Here is a 20801-nt window from a genome sequence, read left to right on the forward strand (position 1 = left end):
GCCATTGCGGGTGCAGCGACCAACACACCATGGAGTTGGTGGAGCTGCACAGCTGTAAGTGAGGGGACAGGCAGTGTGAACAGGAGCCACCATGAGAGACGCTACCAGCTGGAGCTGGAAACTTAAGACAGGTACCCTGTTCTACTCTGTCCCCAGCCATTAGGCTATAGCACAGCAGGGACAGCAGACTGCATCAATGTACCCCTTCAAAGCGGACAGTGACAGTATTTTCCACATTGTCACTTGCTAGCATGCTCAGCTTGCACCCAGCTTGCTAACGTGAAGCCCTGCTGATAGTCACCCCTGTCACCCTGCCAGGATCCCATACATCCATGCTGCCTCCTTGATACCTGTCATAGTGGCCCCCAGGCTCTGCTATGTAGTAATTCACACTTGTAGCAGCCGCTCTGTGCCCCGGCATCACTCATGTGCCACCTGTGGGCTGCAGTAGACTAGGCGGGGCTGGCTCAGGGTATGTGCTGGGAGACCCTATAGCATATCTGTGACACTATGGGGCCTAATTATGATAGATCGCATATTAAGTGCAATCTGGTTGCAGCTCAGTGTAGCCAGCGCCAACGTGCTTTGTGGGGAGCATCAGGTCCAGGTTGCTTCTGCACTGACAGGCAGGAGCTGCTCTGCCGGTCTCTGCTGCTTATGCAGGCGGCAGCTCCCACACCTGCCTGTCAGTGCAGAAGCAACCCAGACCCAGCGCTCCCCACAGAGCCCGTTGGCACTGGCTCCACCATGGCAGTGCCTCACCAACCACCAACCTCACCGCACGTCCCTGCATTTCGTCCAACACCATCATTGAAGAATCTGTTTGGTCTGTCCCTAGTTGTATAGTACCTGTGGATACAGATGAAGAGGTAAGTACTGATGCATATATAGGCCAGACTCTCTTCTGTACTGTTTTAGAAAGGGCTTTACATGCTGGACGCACATACCTAGGGGTGTTATGTACTTACACATGTACCCCGATAGAGCATGTAACATTGACATTGATAATAAGTCACATGCCTAGCTCAGATTACATTCATTTCCGTTGCAATGTAGCAGCAGGAGATAAATGTAGTGTGACATATTGTTGATGTGATATGGGTGTGTGTACTGTATGTGTAATGGCCTGTTTTTTGTTCATTTACCTGCTTCCACAGATTCTGCAGCAACGGGCCTTCTTTTCTTGGATGCGTGAGCACTTCGGGACGGACAATCTGTGCAAGGAAAGATGGGCAGGCATTATGGACCTTGCAATGGATAAGCATTTTCTGCAAACATGCATTGTAATGACTATAATGGACAATACCCTTTGGATAAGGACTGCATTATTTCTTCAGCACCTTTTTTTTTTTTTAACTCAAAGATTTTTTTGTTAGATTATTATTAAACTATTGTACACATGACAACTATTGGATAATCTGTGGTATGTAGGCATGGCAGCTAAACCACCAGTACACCTCTGTGTTTTTGGCCACATACATGTTAGGCTGCTAGAAAGAATGTAACAGTGCTAATCAATATGAGCAGTTGTGGAACTAAAAGGCCCAGCATTATGAGCAATTTGAAAGTAGGAGCAGGCAATTTCTTGTGCATGAGCTTGCTGGGCTATGTAGTTCCACAGCAGCACTTTACTTAGCATAACAATTCAAGTGAAGAATACAGTTAGAAAGCATTGACATGTTTATTTAAGATTGCATGTGGTCACACTTACCAGCTCTGGATGGCGTTTGCGGCCTATCGGTATCCGCCACGTGCATGCCAGGCAGGACCTCAGGGGGTATGATGCGCTTCAACTTCACCTCATACGATGTGTAGCACACAGTGGTGGGGCTTCCTCTGCCAGTCTTGGTGGCCTCCTCCAACTCCATGGCCATTTTACTTTGAACTGCCTTTTGATGTCGTTAAATCTCTTCTTTACATTTCTGACCAGGCGCTTGTGCTGACTTACAGCGTTCACCGCCTGGGTGATGTCCTTCCACATAGCCCTTTTGCGCTGTGCAGTGGTCTTGTGGTGACTTTTCCCCAGTAACCGGTCAAACACTGGCATGATAGCCCAGACAAGTGCAGCATTTTCGTCATAGGAGAATCGGACCTTTCGGCCACTTTTTGTGCGGCCAGCTTCTACCTCCTCCTCCTCATTTTCGACTCCAGCCATGTACCCCTCCTCCTCCATGCCAGTGTCTTCCTCCTCCTCACCACCATCTTCCTCCACCTCTGACATGTGGCCCTCCTGCAGCTGCTGTGGGGTATGGTCAAAGTCTTGGCTATAGGATGGGGATGCCAGCGGATCCTCCACCTCCTCCTGCTGGGGCTGGACGGCCAGGGCATGGACTGGGGCTGGCCTTGCTGTAGCCATGCTGCCTGCCACACTGCTGGCTCTCCCACTTGGCTGGCTGCTGCCACTGCTCCCTCTGCCACTTCTCACTCTGCCACTGCTCCCTCTGCCACTCCTCACTCTGCCACTGCTCCCTCTGCCACTGCTCACTCTGCCACCAACACCTCTTCCTCTACTCACACTGCCACTGCTCCTCTCCATGCTCCTTACTTCCTATCAAAGAGTGAAATTGCGCCAGTGCCCCTTTATATAGGGGGTGTGATGCATAATGGAGGGGACAGAGGTGGGCCAATAGGTTGGGGGGTTCTTAGTCAGTGGCGTAACTAGAAATATTGCGCCCCCCTGCAGAATTTTTTTTTGCGCCCCCCCCCCCATACATTAATTATATTTGTTTTCATACTGTACATAATACTTCCTGTCCCCCATCTCTATCATCGCTACTATGACCCATAACACCTATGCCTCCTGTCCCTCCCATCACAGTTATCCCTTATCTGCCTGTTCCCCCACTAAACAGACATTACAGAGTAGTTCAGACCTGGCAGGCAGGCTTCAGGAGCAGGTGCCCGGACTCTGGACACAGCGAACTTCCTGTAGTCATTTCTTTCAGCTCACTCTCTGACTGTGGCAGCCTTTATAATCAATCTAAAGCCTCACTGTAATATGCTTTACTGTGAGGATTTGGGTTGATTGTAAAGCCTGCCACAGTCTGTATAAATCAAGCGAAGTGTGGCAGGGACAGGACGGAGGAGAGGGAGATCGTTATGTACGAAGCTGGCCACACTGCTGTCAGTGTCGCAGACGGGTGCAGGGCTGCTGCAGCCAGGCACCACACCTCATCTCAGCACTTTGCATACCTTGCTGAGCCGCCAAAACTCAGCCCCCGGCATTCTCCTCCTGCCTCCAGCTCCTGCATTCACAGGTACTGTGCGGTGACACTGCGCCCACATATTGCTGGCTCCCCCCCGCAGTGGCTTGGGCTGCTGAGCCTTAGTTACGCCACTGTTCTTAGTCATGCGGAGACAGTTTTGTAAATCGCACTCCGGTTGGTCCAAAACTCGCACATGACCGGCGTAATAAATCGCAATTTTTTGTGACTTAAATTCGCACCACTTCGCACTTTTCAGTCTCCAAAGCGCATCCCATTAAATATGCGAATTTAGACCAAAAAATGCGATTTGAAAAAGGGCGATTAGCGGCGATGTGGTGCGCTAAAAAAACATGCGCATTTATCTCATCCCATAGAATGTCACCCAGGGTATTTTAGTTGCTTGTTGTGTAACCTGTGTGTGCTGCTATATCAGCCTGAATCATGCTTATAATAAGTGTTCAGCTGAAAGACCAATATGCATTATGAGTTTGGGAACCCCTGATATAAATCAATAACAATTACTGCACAATTATTCGTAACTTTAAAATGTAAAATTTAGTTTGTTCTATCAAAAAAAGGTCATGTACTGTACAAGTGATTGTTGAAATGTTACCCCTGTGTATATTTGTGGCCGTATCTGCATACCAAATTATGTTAGTGCTTGGTAGAAAAACCCTTTAGCATAACATTTTGTACACAGAAATGTGGAATTACTTTCGTCCATTTCAAATAATTTCCGAGAAAAGAACAAGCTATATTTTTGGGTATGGATAATAGTGTCGATAGCAATTAGGCCGACAAATACACAGGTGCTGACATGAAAATGGTTGACACATGAAAAGGTTAACATTAGTTTGTCCCTTTTTTGGGTGTCAGTTTGGACATTTGATCACATGGATATAGTAGAGTAAAAGTAGTGTAGACTTGATCACATGGACCTTCATATAGTATCCTGCCTGCCCTTACATGACTCACATCTCTTGCCATGCCTCGGGCTGCTTTACAGTTCCTAATTGTACCATGTGTATGAAAAAGTTCAAAAGTGTAAAAAAAAAATCACGAAAAACTACCATTTGCTTGTATCGACATAAAGTCCGGACCCATATGTTTCTGTGGAAGGGTACCAACAAATTCTAATACGTCTCTCATGTATTACTCTTCAAAAGGTATCTCTTATATATTTAGCCAGATCTGTCACTCATCCCCTGTGTGTATAACGTTCCCGCCCAGTGTTCTACACAAACCCGCCCCCCCCCCCAGAGAAAAGACACAAATCCCCTGTGTGTATAACGTTCCCGCCCAGCGTTCTACACAAACCCACCCCCCCTAGTGAAAAGACCAGTGTGATACACACCACCACCCCCTTGACATCACCTCCCCCCGCCCAGCCAGGGATACAGTACACGCCCACCATCCACCATTACTCCACAGCCACCAGGTGACACACACACACGCACGACCCCCTCCCGCAATTCACGGACCCCCACGACCCCCCCTCCCGTGATTTGCGGGCCCCCTGCACATCCCCCTCCCATGATTCATGACACCCCCCGCACCCTCTCCTGCGAATCACGGCAAAAACCCGCCCCCTCCCACGGTTCGCGGACCCCCGCGACCCCCCCCCCCCCCCGCGATTCACGGCACCCCCTCCAGCGATTCGCGCCCCCCCTCCATCGATTCATGGATCCCCACAACCCCCTCCTCCCGCAATTTGCGGACCCCCGCAAACCGCCATCCCACGATTCACGGCACCCCCTGCGATTCGCGGCCCCCCGCAACCCCCCCTCGCATGATTCGCAGACCGCCGTGACCCTCCCTTCCCACAATTCCCACGCCCCCCCGCGCCCCCCCTCCCTTGATTCACGGCACCCCCCTCCCGCAATTCACGCCCCCCAAGACCAGTGCGATACACATCACCTCCCCCCGCCCAGCCAGGGCTACAGTACACGCCCACCATCCACCATTACTCCACAGCCACCAGGTGACACACACACACCCGTGATTTGCGGACCCCTGCAACCCCCCTTCCGCAATTTGCTCCCCCCCGCACACCCCCCCTCCCGCGATTCACGGCAAAAACCCGCCCCCCCCCCACGATTCACGGCACCCCCTCCCGTGATTCGCACCCCACCTCGATTCACGGACCCCCACAACCCCCCCTCCCGCAATTCGCAGCCCCCCGCAACCCCGCCTTCCCGCGATTCACACCGCCCCCCCTCCAGCGATTCGCACACCCCCGCAACCCCCCCTTCCCACAATTCACGTGCGCCCCCCCTCCAGCAATTCACGGCACCCCGCGCCGTGCTGACCATAAATTATTTGATTTGGTCCTGGACCACTAACCCCCATGTCTGGGAACCACTAATTTAGATTATTTTTAGAAAGTGGAATAGATGTCCTAGTTCAGGTCCAGTCCATACTTGCCAATTTTTGGAAACTGGTTTCAGGGAGATCCCATCCCTCACAACCTGTGCATGGTTAAAATCAGGACTTGCCGCGTTGGAGGTGCAGCCAAACCGAGATGGAGCTACAAAGAAGGTGGGTGTGGGCTCCAGTAAAGTGGGCAGGGCCCATTTTTCCCTGGTGTCTGGCCACTAGCAGGCTTTGCTGGCCTGGGTGGCTCTTGTGCTGACCACGGGCAGCGGTGCTTGGCAGGCCTCTTAGGCATGATCGTGCCAGGCTCCAATGTGCGGTCTAGATTTTTAGATGGGGATTGATTATTCTGGGGGTATTTGGAGGGATATGCGGGGCATTTGTGGGGACTGGTGGCTAAAACGGGAGTCTTCTGCAAAATGTGGGAGTGTCGGAAAGCCTACTACCAGACCACACACTCACCGGGGTCACTACAAACCTACACACACATAGGGGTCACAACCAGCCCACACACACATACAGGGGTCACTACCAGCACACAAACACACAATGCCAGTGTACTCACACACACTGACAAGGGTCAGTACCTGACTACAAACACAAAGGGGGCAGTGCCAGCTCTGACAGATACACCCAGGGGTCACCTACAAACACACATTGGAGTCAGTGCCAAGCTACATATACACAAAAACAAACACACCACATCCTACACACAGTACAAGCCAGTATGGAGCGGCCGCCTGCCATGTACTAACCTGGTCCTCCCCCAGCCTCTCCTCCAAGCTGCTTCCTTCCTGTGCTAGCATTAGCTCCCTGTCACTATCCGCCTCCTCTGTGTGTTCAGCCAGCAGCTTCCATCATGCGGGGATGACCCGAACACTCCGCTGCTGCTACCACTGCAGGTAAAAAGTGTTCCTGGAGGCTCTACTGGGCGGCAGGCTGCAGCTAGTCCAAGCTTCGCCCCTGGACTGCACATGCGCTGGATTAGTGCATGTTTCCGGATTTCCAGACCTTTGAAATTTCGGGGGATTGGGAGAGCTTTGCGGGGCTCCGGGGGCCAAAGCGAGAGGCTCCCGCAAAATGCGGGGAGTATCTGCAAGCATGGTCCAGTCAACTTTGTAATATGCCAGTGTATGTTTGAAATTGCTGTCTTTTAGATGCCTGGATGTACAGTAAGAGAGAACACTCACCGGGATGTTGCAATATGCTATTGTGAAAAGACCATATCAGCATCACTTACTGCTATTTTGGTTCTTCTAGGCAAGCACAGTCATGCATGTGCGGTGCCCATCTGACTTTAGCAAAATGTAGCCCAGAGCCTACAGCAACACAAAACCATCTTATTAGTGCAAACTCAGCAATGCTTCATATTCCGGAGATTGATAAATCTGAAAGCATTACAGCCCCCATAGAAACCTATAGCGCTTGGAGGGACTGCAGCTGATATGGAGAGTCGTCAACCATTGAATGATTTCTATTGCCTTTGGCTGCATGCATAGGCATGTGTTCGCGGACGCATCCCCTTGGTAACATGGGAGGGGCGGCGGGACAGCAGTTTCCTTCCCACAAGGCAGTGAATATACGCTGCCTAGCAAGAGGGTCTGAATCAGGTCCCATGTACCCAGGGAAGGGGCTGCAAACACAACAATGGCAAAAGAAACTCCAGTCCATTACTACCATCAGCAAGCCCTTTTTGAGGGGTGTGGTACAGTGTTCCGACAGTCGGGATCCCAACTGGCCAGACCCAGACAGCGTGGCGAGCGCAACAAAGCCCCTTGCGGGCTCGCCACGCTGCAGGCACGTTTGCTCCCTACGCTTGCCACCTATTCTATTCTCCCTCTATGGGGGTCGTGGACCCCCACGAGGGAGAATAGCCGGTGGCCGTCGGGAACCCGTGCATCAGTATTTTAACAGTCGGGATCCCGGCGCGGGGTAAATGACTGTCGGGACCCCATCCGGCACCGCTTTTTGAGTGGGCAATGATAATTGGGGGCAAACTATGATACACACCTCACACTATTATTGTAAAATACACATAGAAATAATGTTAGTGTATGGTCAGAAATCGTCCATATTTTATAAGCATAAATCTATATTTTAAACTGTAGAAGAAACATAGTTACAGATCCTCTTCTAGTTTTGTCACAGCGTAATACAGGCTATTATGTGGGAAGGAAAAAAGCCACTATATATACCTATTGAGCCATTTTAATGAAAGATTTAAGGTTATTTATATCCATTTTCATCTTAAGCAATAGGAAATACTTCAATTATGTTGCGGATTGTAAAAAAAATTTATATTCTAGAACAGCTTACTCTAGAGTAAATCTTAATAGTGTGTATTTCTTAAAGTTCAAAAAGATGGGATATATAATCAATGGCGCAAAATGAAAAGATACTTAGAATTTCTTATGTTTTGACTTTTTCCTCTTGTGACATGATGTTAATCTCAGATGGGCAAGGATCACCAGGTCAAGGTGTTGCGTGAGGAAAAGAGAATGTGAAAAATAAAAATTTAAATTTGACTTTGTGTGTGTCCTTTCTTATAAACACTCTAATGAGTGGTGTTTTAATGTTGAGAAAAGCTGAGTCTATCTGGGCGTACCAGAACTCATGTGGGTTTCTGATGGTTTCCCTCTTATAAAGGTTTCTTTTCTGTGCTCTCCCGGAGGGGCTCGGCCTCTCAACGTGAATACCTCTTTAAGTACTTGTGGGATAATCAAGTAGCTTTTCAGCCGGGCTCAGAAAAAAAGAAAAATGGTGTCTGAGAATCTACAGAATAACCGTATATTCTCTTTTTAAGTGTGTGTGGGGCCTGTGCAAAACACGACAAGTTATGACAGCATACCTCACTTACATGGATAATTAGGGAAAAACATATGTAAAGGTTGCTTTTGATGAAAGAAAAGCGTACCCCTATTCACGGTGTCATGTGGGGTTTTCAAACCTATAAAGGTTTCTTTCTCCCATATGTTTTTTGCTGGTGTGGTGTTCTGAGTGGCTGTGATATCCACTAATCCAGTGCTCCCAAGTGTATAAAATACAAGAAATTTACCAATGTGGTTAGAGTATGCCGACTGGTGATTATTTATATAGGGTTACACACCATATTAGGTGGCGTACCTTACTCACCCCTTTTAATGGGGGGCAAAAAGCCCGTAGCAGTTTCTTTGCCAGTATATCAAATATTGATTTGTATGGAACCAAGAAGCCAGTTCAGGTACAAAAATTCCACAAAGTTTTAATCCATAAAAAACACTTTACAACAGTCCCATGGGCAGGTCATGAGGACACAAGAAAACATCCAAAAAGTAATTCCAAAAAAACAAGAAAAAAACAAAAACGTTTAAAAATGCAAGGTATACATACATCCAGGATTATGGCTGTTTACTATCCTCTGGCAGGATCTACGCGTTTCGGTCTCAATGACCTTTATCAAGATATGCCAGAGCAGAGTGAAACAGCCAGAGTGACGAACAGCCAATGGGGTGGGACAGGAAATGACATATGCAACTTACCTCCTAAATTGTCCCACTACCACTCAAATTTGAAATATATGCATAAAGTAAAAAAGCCATACATATAAAAATCCTCTATGGATAATAAAAAGTCCATATTACTGTTCCATTCAAAAGTTCATATTATATATACTGGTGCTGGCATGTCCGTTGACATGGAAACCCGCATGTCATATCTGTGCATGCTGAATTATAAGTTGAATGGCACCAGGGAAGGATGATCATATAATGCAGGAGTGTCCGGCCATGAAAAGAATAAGCCTCAAGGAGCCCACACATGCACCGTTGCCGGCGGTGCGATGCTGTACGATGGGGTGCACGCTCCCGCGGCACCTCATCGTACAGTACAAAAAGTATGTGCTGCACATACTTTTTGTACTAGCCTTTTCTAGCATAGCATCGCATTGCATGCACATCGTATGCACAAGGCATACGATGCGATGCTATGTGTGCTAGTTAAGCCCACAACGAACGCCGGGATCGGTGCGTGTGTGGGCTCCATTAGATGTATAAGGATTGCGGGGGCCGCGATCTAAGCACCTCCAATTATCCCGGAAGTGCCGCTGGAACGCAGCTGAACGCAAGCGGCCTGAAGTGGGAGGCTGCTATTGGTAACCTGGAACGCAGCCCTCACTCTGTCCTTCCTCCTTCAGTATAGCTGGCGGGAAGGTTTCCTGAAACGCACGCCGGAGGAGGGATTTCTGCGTTCCACCGGCTTAAAAGGTTTCTGATAGGGTGCTTAAAGATTTAACTTCCGGATTTTCACTGGGTTGCCATGGCAGTCGAATGCCCTCTATGTAAACAAAAATACAAGCATATTACAATCCATTAGACAGTAACAACATTTGGTGTTTCCATATCAATGAATATAATACAATACAATATAAAACATTAGTACATATTCAATCCCTCCTTAGTAAAAAAGGCCCGTGTTTTTTAAAAGGCACTTGACATCATATATACCAGAATATGGTGTATTATATGTTATGTAAGGCATGGGGCACCGGGAAATTAGCTTGTTTATCCGGGCATCCATGTATTTATATATTGCTGAAATAAAACCTGTTTATGACTGAACAAATCTGGGAATGTTTTGTCATGCATGGAACCCGGATAAAAATGGCAAAAATTAGCAAAAGATACCCAGTGGGCCCAGCAGCCCTATAGAAACCATTTAAGTTCAAAGTTGCTGTTGAGCCCTCTGGGTAACAAAGTTTTGCAATTGAAAATAAGATTAATTTCGGCCTTGGCCAGGGCCACCGTGCAATCAGGCTGCCTAAGATTCCCTCTAATGATCCTAAGGCTGCCGAACTCAGTGATCTAATTCGTAGAACACTGGTGGACCGCCTTGAAGTGTGCGGATAGGGCATGGGTCTCCAGGCCCTTTTTTATGTTCCTCAAATGTTCGCCAATGCGAACTTTTAAGGGTCTGGAGGTCCGCCCTATATAGTATTTGTTGCAGCTGCATTTTACCATGTATATCACATTTTTTGAGCTGCATGTCAAACTCCCCCACTTAAATATTGTAACCATTGATGGTATATGCCTCCTTCTGGTTATTGCCAGGGCTTTTGATGTTTTTACACCCTTGGCAAGCCCCACACCTGTAAAAGCCTTTCGACTTAATTCCTGGTTTTGGGGAAATTTTAGTTTTCGTTTTAGTTAGTGCAGAGGTTAGGAGCTTGACGGTAAATGTGTTTGGGTCTCGCCGGAACAATTTTCCCCAGAATAGGGTCTTTTAAAACAATGTCCCAGTGTTTTTTAACCCCTTCATGACAGAGCCAGTTTGTGCCTTCATGACAGAGCCCTTTTTTTCAAATCTGACATGTCTCACTTAAGTGGGGATAACTTTTTTTTGCTTTTACTTATCCCAGTGATTTTGAGATTGTTTTCTCGTGACACATTGTACTTCAAGTTAGTGGTAAATTTTGGTCGATACAGTCTGTGTTTTTTTGTGAAAAATACCAAAATATCGTGAAAAAATGGAAAATTTAGCAATATGCAAAATGTCACATTTTCTGCTTGTGAGACAAATAATCATACCACTCAAAATAGTTAATAACTAACAAAGACCATATGTCTACTTTATGTTGCAATCATTATTTCAACCCCCTTTTCATTTTTTTGGACACTAGGAGGCTTCAAATATGACTAGCAAATTCTCAAATTTTCAAGAAAATTTCAAACACTGATTTTTTTAGGGACCAGTTCAGTTCTGATGTGACTTTGAGGGACATGTTTGTGAGACACCCCCATAAATGATGCCATTTCAAAAACTGCACCCCTCACAGTATTCAAAACAGCATTTTGGAAGTTTGTTAACCCTTTAGGTGTTTCACAGGAATTAAAACAAAGTGTAGGTGAAATTTCAAAATTTCTTTTTTTTTGCAGAGTTTCAATTTTAATACATTTTTCTAACGAATACAGTAGATTTTACTAGAGAAATGTGACTAAAAATTGATTCCCCCAATTCTTTTGTTTTCAAAAATATCCTATATGTGGCCCTAGTGTGCACGTTGACCAAACCACAGGCTTCATAATAGAAGGAGCACCTACTTGATTTTGGAGCCTCCTTTTTATGAGATTTTTTTTTAGGCACCATGTAGGTTTCTAGGCACCATAAGTGCTAAAAGTTAGGAACCTTCCCCACAAGTCACCCCATTTTGCAATCTACACCCCTCAGGGAATTCATCTAGGGGTATAGTGTACATTTCAAACCCCCAGGGGTTTCACCAATTTTGGTACAACTGGGATGTGAAAATGGAAAATTACATTTTTTTACACAAACATGCAGTTCTGGCTCAAAATTTTTCATTTTCACAAGGAATGAAGGAGACAAAGCACCCCAAAATCTGTGCCCCAATTTCTCCCGAGTACGGCAATGCCTCACATGTGACCAAAAAATACCAGTTGGGCGCATGGCAGGACTCAGAAGGGAAGGAGTGATTTTTGGATTTGGCAGCACAGATTTTGGTGGAATGAATGGTGGGTGCCATGTTGCATTAGCAAGACTCCCAAAGCACCAATACAGTGGAACACCCCCACAAGTCACCCCATTTTGCAAAGTACACCCCTCAGGGAATTCATCTAGGGGTATAGTGTACATTTCAAACCCCCAGGGGTTTCACCAATTTTGGTACAACTGGGATGTGAAAATGGAAAATTACATTTTTTTTACACAAACATGCAGTTCTGGCTCAAAATTTTTCATTTTCACAAGGAATGAAGGAGACAAAGCACCCCAAAATCTGTGCCCCAATTTCTCCCGAGTACGGCAATGCCTCACATGTGACCAAAAAATACCAGTTGGGCGCATGGCAGGACTCAGAAGGGAAGGAGTGATTTTTGGATTTGGCAGCACAGATTTTGGTGGAATGAATGGTGGGTGCCATGTTGCATTAGCAAGACTCCCAAAGCACCAATACAGTGGAACCCCCCCACAAGTCACCCCATTTTGCAAAGTACACCCCTCAGGGAATTCATCTAGGGGTATAGTGTACATTTCAAACCCCCAGGGGTTTCACCAATTTTGGTACAACTGGGATGTGAAAATGGAAAATTACATTTTTTTACACAAACATGCAGTTCTGGCTCAAAATTTTTCATTTTCACAAGGAATGAAGGAGACAAAGCACCCCAAAATCTGTGCCCCAATTTCTCCCGAGTACGGCAATGCCTCACATGTGACCAAAAAATACCAGTTGGGCGCATGGCAGGACTCAGAAGGGAAGGAGTGATTTTTGGATTTGGCAGCACAGATTTTGGTGGAATGAATGGTGGGTGCCATGTTGCATTAGCAAGACTCCCAAAGCACCAATACAGTGGAACCCCCCCACAAGTCACCCCATTTTGCAAAGTACACCCCTCAGGGAATTCATCTAGGGGTATAGTGTACATTTCAAACCCCCAGGGGTTTCACCAATTTTGGTACAACTGGGATGTGAAAATGGAAAATTACATTTTTTTACACAAACATGCAGTTCTGGCTCAAAATTTTTCATTTTCACAAGGAATGAAGGAGACAAAGCACCCCAAAATCTGTGCCCCAATTTCTCCCGAGTACGGCAATTCCTCACATGTGACCAAAAAATACCAGTTGGGCGCATGGCAGGACTCAGAAGGGAAGGAGTGATTTTTGGATTTGGCAGCACAGATTTTGGTGGAATGAATGGTGGGTGCCATGTTGCATTAGCAAGACTCCCAAAGCACCAATACAGTGGAACCCCCCCACAAGTCACCCCATTTTGCAAAGTACACCCCTCAGGGAATTCATCTAGGGGTATAGTGTACATTTCAAACCCCCAGGGGTTTCACCAATTTTGGTACAACTGGGATGTGAAAATGGAAAATTACATTTTTTTACACAAACATGCAGTTCTGGCTCAAAATTTTTCATTTTCACAAGGAATGAAGGAGACAAAGCACCCCAAAATCTGTGCCCCAATTTCTCCCGAGTACGGCAATGCCTCACATGTGACCAAAAAATACCAGTTGGGCGCATGGCAGGACTCAGAAGGGAAGGAGTGATTTTTGGATTTGGCAGCACAGATTTTGGTGGAATGAATGGTGGGTGCCATGTTGCATTAGCAAGACTCCCAAAGCACCAATACAGTGGAACCCCCCCACAAGTCACCCCATTTTGCAAAGTACACCCCTCAGGGAATTCATCTAGGGGTATAGTGTACATTTCAAACCCCCAGGGGTTTCACCAATTTTGGTACAACTGGGCTGTGAAAATGAAAAATTACATTTTTTTACACAAAAATGTACTTCTGGCTCAAAATTTTTCAATTTCACAAGGAATGAAGGAGACAAAGCACCCCAAAATCTGTGCCCCCATTTCTCCAGAGTACGGCAATGCCTCACATGTGACCAAAAAATACCAGTTGGGTGCATGGCAGGACTTAGAAGGGAAGGAGTGATTTTTGGATTTTGGAGCACAGATTTTGGTGGAATGAATGGTGGGTGGTATGTTGCATTACCAATACAGTGGAACCTCCCCACAAGTGACCCCATTTTGCAAACTACACCCCTCAGGGAATTCATCTAGGGGTATAGTGTACATTTCAAACCCCCAGGGGTTTCACCAATTTTGGTACAACTGGGCTGTGAAAATGAAAAATTACATTTTTTTACACAAAAATGTACTTCTGGCTCAAAATTTTTCATTTTCACAAGGAATGAAGGAGACAAAGCACCCCAAAATCTGTGCCCCCATTTCTCCAGAGTACGGCAATTCCTCACATGTGACCAAAAAATACCAGTTGGGTGCATGGCAGGACTCAGAAGGGAAGGAGTGATTTTTGGATTTTGCAGCTCAGATTCTGGTGGAATGAATGGTGGGTGCTATGTGGCATTAGCAAGACCCCCGATGTACGGTGAAATGATGAACCTAATAATCCATAGATGTGTGGTTTATTTTGAAACACTCCTTTATACATAGGCCGGGTTTGTCGGGGCAAGTTTCACAGTGGAAAATAGTTTCCTTTCTTATTCCCTTTTAATAGCAAACTTTGCACCTTTTTTGTGTCCTGCCCTTTCTTGCAGTGGAGGGGATTTCGTTGGGAAAATGCTGCCCTTGTACAATACGGGGGCCAGTACTAGAAGTACTGGGGCCCTCTGCCTGCTGGTTCCCAAATATTAGGCCCTTTATGACTTCCTCTTGAAAGTGCATAAATGTCCCCCTCTGGCCGGTAGAACGGAATAGCACGTAAGCGTTATACAGTGCCATCTGGATGATATACACGGCCAGCTTCTTGTACCAGATATTTGTTTTCCGCAGGGCACTGTACGGCTTCAGTACCTGATCTGAAAGATCCACTCCGCCCATGTACTTATTGTAATCTAGGATACAATTTGGTTTTGAGGTGTGGGTACTGGTACCTCGTACAGGGATGGAGGTGGTACTGTCTCCATGAATTGTTGTCAGTATAAGGACATCCCTCTTGTCCTTATATTTGACCAACAACATATTTTCGGTGCATATTCCCCTGCTTTCACCCCTTCTTAGTACTTGGGCAATGTGCGTTTTGGGGAGGCCTCTTTGGTTCTTGCACACAGTACCGCAAGCTGCTGTACCTCTTGAACCAAGGGCCTTAAACAGGGGGATGCTGGTATAAAAGTTATCCACATAGAGGTGATAACCCTTATCCAGGAAGGGGTGCATTAAATCCCAGACAATTTTTCCACTAACACCTACGAGGGAGGGGGGGCATTCTGGCGGTTCAATTCTTGAATCCTTCCCTTCATATACCCTAAACTTGTGGGTGTACCCTGTGGTGCTTTCACACAGCTTATACATTTTTATGCCATACCTTGCCCTCTTACTGGGAAGGTACTGGCGGAATTTAACCCTTCCTTTAAAATGTATAAGGGACTCGTCGATACAAATAAATTTATCAGGGATGTATAGCTCTGCAAATTTGGCACTGAAATGATCAATGACCGGCCTGACTTTGAATAGCCTGTCAAAGGTGGGATCATCTCTGGGTGGGCACTGTGCATTATCGGTGTAATGTATAAATTTATGGATTGCCTCAAAACGAGCCCGAGTCATGGCCATACGGTAAAATGGGGTGCTGTACAGAACATCTGTACTCCAATATTGCCTAATTTGTGGCTTTTTTACTATGCCCATATGAAACACCAGACCCCAAAACATCATCATCTCTACTGCATCTACAGGGGTCCACCTAGCAAATGATGACGTGGGGTTTTGAGCAATAAACTGCTGGGCATATAAATTAGTTTGGTCCACCATTAAATTTATAAAATCATCAGAGAAAAATAATTTGAAAAAGTCAATTTCTCTGAGACCTGTGGAATCAAATTGGATTCCTGGCATGGCCAAAAACTCAGGAACCTGGGGCTCAAAATTGTCTGGTGGTGGGGTCCATACGAGATCAATTATTGGGGGGGGGTCTCAGCTGCTCTACGGGGGCGTCTTTGAGGGGGTCCCTCATCACCAGAGGAGGAAGAGGAGCTTAAGACGAATCCTTCAAATTCCCCGCTTGCCTCACTGGCTGTGTCAGAGTCAGAAGCAAGCATGGCATATGCCTCCTCCGCTGAATACATTCTTCTGGATGACTGGGATGACATTTGGGATGACATTTGGGATGCCATTTTTATTTTTGTGTTACTGGTAGTGAAATGTTTCAACACGTGTATAGTGTAGGGGGGGGTTCAAACTTTATTTCAAGCCGGGGGGTATGTAGTGTGTAGTGTGTATGTAGTGCAGAAAAAAAAAAATACTTTATACAAAGAAAAAAAATTGAAGGGGTTAAAAAAAAAAATTGAAGGGGTTAAAAAAAAAAAAAAAAAAGGTCCTGCGCCAAAAATTGAGCACAGATGTTGGTCAGTAACATCCGTCACTGAACAGCGCTCAAAGGCAACAGGAATTTGATCAAAAAAAAAAAAATAGATCAACCCTGTGCCGAAAAAGATGATCAGTGATGTACGTCACTGATCAGCGCACAGCGGCCACAGGACACCCACAAAATCACAGTGTGTGTAAAAAAAAAAATTAAAAAAAGACCCCACAGCACACACAAAAAAAAAAAAGGTGATCAGTGATGCGACACTGATTACCAGTGAGGGGCAGCAGGTGCACAACCTTTGGTGCAACTGACAGTGCAACTGGCAGGTATATATATAAAAAAAAAAAACCTCTGCACCCCTAAAAAGTTGCTGATCACCTCAGATATAGTGATCAGCACAAAAGGCGGGGGCAGCAGACACAAAATTTAGCACTCTCTGTCACTATCTCTCACTATCTCTCACTCTATGACACTGCAGCAGCAGCACTGACAGTTATATATATGAAAAATAACCCCTGCACCCCCAAAAAGTTGCTGGGGGTGCACAAAAGGGGGGCAGCAGACACAAAATATAGCAGTCTCTATCACTCTCTGTCACTATCTCTCTCTATCTCTCTATCTCTCTATCTCTCACTATCTATCACTCTATGACACTGCAGCAGCAGCACTGACAGGTATTTATATAAAAATAAAACCCTGCGCCCCCAAAAAGTTGCTGATCAGTTAATTTATACTGATCAGCACAAAAGGGGGGGCAGCAGTCAGTTATATAAAAAATATATAGCACAATCTGTCACTATCTCTCTATCTCTATCTCTCTCTATCTCTCTATCTATAACTCTATTACACTGCAGCAGCACAAAATATAGCACTCTCTGTCACTAGGCCTCTCTATCTCTCTCTCTCTATCTCTCTCTCTCTAACTCGATGACACTGCAGCAGCACAACACAGCACAACACAGCACAGGATGTCACAAGATGAAGCAAGATCCCAAGCAGTGATCAGGTAAGTATTGAGCAAGGTTCTGGTCAGTATATGGCGGCAGCTGGGCATGGTGACCGCACTGCACGCTATTCCAGACCGGAATGGCGTCTGCAGTGCAGTCACCCTTAGTTTAAACCCCCCTCCATGGCTGTGATTGGTCCGTCGGTCCGACGAACCAATCACGGCCTTTGGGGGCGGGCGGGGTGAGGTGGGGTGACACCAGTGTCACACCCCGCGGTGATTGGTGCTGTACTTTACAGCACCACTCACCTCCGATCCCGTGTCACCGGCGAACGTTATTCGCCGGTGACACAGAAAACGCTGTGAATGGCTGTTCACACTGAACAGCCAATCACAGCGATCGCCGACGGGGGGGCGGCATCGCAGCCCCCCCTGGGCATGCAGGGACATGTCTGCTGTCAGGGACAGCAGACATCGTCCCTCTGTCACTGCGTCTCTAGACACAGTGACAGTTTGAAGTCATGACGTATATATACGTCATGTGTCGGGAAGTACTTCCCGGCCATGACGTATATATACGTCAAATGTCGTGAAGGGGTTAAAAATACGCAAATTTTTTTTTATGTTTGTCAGTAAAAGTAGTGACCAAAGCATAGGCATAATTGTCATTTTTTTCCTTGGTGGGCTTACCGGATGGTTCGCCTACCCTTTTTAGTGTCTACTGGATCTGTTCTAGGCCCTTTGTAATGACATTTTCCTTATATCCACAAGCCAAGAATTTTTCTTTCATCTCTATGGCTTGTGTGGTGTATACTGAGTCATCGAGGCAGTTTCTTCTCAGTCTCTTAAACTGTCCCGTGGGCACAGAATTAAGCCAGTGGTCGTGGTGACAGCTGGAGTATGGGATATATGACCCTGAGTCTGTGTTTTTTTTTTATAATTTTTGAATTTCAAAATCCCATCTTCGATGTATACAGTGATGTCCAAAAAATTAATTTGAGTTGGTTGGACATCAAAGGAGAGGACTATGTAAGATTGTTATTGTTGAGGTATGTACAAAACTCATTGAGGGTGTCCCTATCTCCCCTCCAAACAAAAAAAATATCATCAATATAACGCATATAGGACACCAGATTCGCCCCGAGTGGGTTAGGAGCCCAGATGGTATCAAGCTCCCATGCGCCCATAAAAATGTTCGCAAAGTTCGGGGCGAATCTGGTGCCCATTGCGGTGCCAGTCTTCTGTAAATAAAATTCTTCATTAAACAGAAAGTTTTGTAGAATAAATTGAATCCCTTCAACAATAAAGTTTTGAAGTGGTATGGATTTATCGGATCCCTCCAAAAAACGCCTGACACTTTCCACTCCATCATCATGATTGATGATGGTGTAGAGCGACCCTACATCTGCTGTGACCAACATGTTCCATTTGATGGCTGATATGCCTTTAAATAAATCCCCTGTATCTTTCAAATGGGACTTGTTTAATAGAACCAGGGGTTGGAGATGGTGGTCATCTGACAAGTTGGCGGTAAGGGAGTCCACCCCTGAAATGATTGGTCGACCAATTTTTTGTGCACCTTTGGTAAGATGTATAAAAACAGGGGTGAGAGGTCTCTCATTAATTAAAAATTTTAGCCTCCCCTGTATTAATAATTTCATTATCTAATGCTCTATTGACTAGTGATTGTAACTTGGGGAGGGTAGTGGTGGTCGGATCATTTCTCAGTTTTCTACAAGTGCCGGTATCATCCTGTTGGCGCATCACTTCTGCTTTGTAACTGGGTGTGTCCAAAATCACCACTCCCCCCCCCCCCCCTTGTCTGCAGGTTTTATAGTAATTTCCTTATTATCTTTTAGGGACCGTACGGCTTCGCTTTCCCTTTTAGATAGATTAGACTGGGACCTATTAATTTCTATGGACTTAGCGTCTTCTAGAACTAAGGTGGCAAATGTCTCCAGGAAGGGTCCTTTGTGATGTTGAGGATAAAATACCGACTTTGGTTTAAAGCCCGTATTTAAATTTTCTGAGCTTTCAATGCCCTCTTCCTTATGAAAGGATCACTTTAAGATAAGCTTGCGAACAAATCTTTGTACATCAATATACAACTCGAATGTGTTAACATGATTGGTGGGGGCGTATTTAAGGCCCTTTTGTAATACATTGCTTTCATCCACCGACAAAGTATATGAACTAAGGTTCAAAATTTGTGTTTTAAGTATTTCTTTATTGGTATTCGTATTGGACGCTGATGTGGATTTACATTTTCAATTTGTGCCTCTTTTTCGGGGTTTCTTTTTACCTCCCCTGGTTCCCCTATATGGTAGTATTATCTGTTTAGGGAGTTTGGCGGATCTCTCTCTAAAACAGGAGAAGGAGAATTTGTATATCTCTCAGGGGTATTGAAGTCATAGTCTTCCAGAAGGGAGAACCTGTTGTTCACACTCAGTTCTCTATATGGAGTGAGTGGTCTTTGTATATTAGATTTCTGAGGCCTTGTTGGGATTCTCCATTCTGGTTTTCTTTGTGTTCTAAAAGTTTAATATTGCATTTGGGGGAATATTCTCTTCTTGTATTGTGATGTTTCTTTTCCCGTATTAGGGAATATTCTCTCCAAACGTTAGAATTCCTTCTATATGGAACTTGTTTAGGGGACCGATCATAATGGTAGTTTCTGTTCTCCCAATTGTCCCTCCCATAGTTCTTTGCTGGGGCCCTCCTTTTTTGGATTCTAACTTTTTTAGGGAGGGTCTCCTCTTGGTCGGGGGGGGGGGGGGGGAGGGCAATTCCTTTATCTCTTTTGAATTTTTTTTACCTTTCTCTGTATTAGTGATCTTTCCATCTTTTTCACATTGTATTTCTTAAAGTCTATGGACCTAGAATCCATTTTAATAAAGATTACCCCTTATTATTACCTTCCTGTGTATGGTAGGTGGGATGAGGGAACCACTGCATGGGTCTGGGGGTGTACCCAATGTTCCCCAAACACAGTTTAGTTACTATGCACATGGCATCTGTTAACCAACTGTTCTGTGATGCAGAACAGCAGTGAGAGCGCTCCCACAAGCTCAGCGGGACATGTTTATTACACATTTATGCATTTTGCAAATTGATGCCATAAGAATAATATTAATTTCATTATACTGGAGCAAAGTGGTAATATATGCATTTTGATATTGAATTTGTTTATAATTATAATTTAAATGGGATCATCATCTACATGCAATCTTAGGAACAGGATGCAACTGAAATCATACCAGAAGTTAATCTGGAGAATGGTCAGATAATGCTAGTATTTTTCTTTTAAACGTGAGGCAAAGTCACCTAGTGCAGATTATATTTGTACGATGTGCCATATCGGAACAACAAATCCTGCATACCTTCTGAGTGTGTGCCCAGTCCCGTGGGTCGCATGTAACATCTTCTGGTTGACCATGCAGCC

The 20801-nt window shown here is 45.5% G+C and overlaps 1 protein-coding gene across 2 annotated transcripts in view; it reads right to left on the reverse strand.

Annotated features, from left to right (window-relative positions):
• Positions 1–9704: 9704 nt before the first annotated feature.
• Positions 9705–20801, reverse strand: part of LOC146074676 (CTD small phosphatase-like protein 3) — a 75418-nt gene continuing 64321 nt past the window's right edge. Inside the window, exon 13 of one of the 2 annotated variants that reach the window (XM_083183074.1) lies at positions 9705–9890. The gene's annotated coding sequence lies outside the window, so the exon portion shown is untranslated. The remainder of the gene's footprint in view (positions 9891–20801) is intronic. The other variant, XM_083183065.1, reaches the window with a different exon arrangement.

Source organism: Crinia signifera, chromosome 1, assembly GCF_055691185.1.
Source record: "Crinia signifera chromosome 1, ASM5569118v1, whole genome shotgun sequence".
In the NCBI taxonomy this organism is placed as follows: Eukaryota; Metazoa; Chordata; class Amphibia; order Anura; family Myobatrachidae; genus Crinia; species Crinia signifera.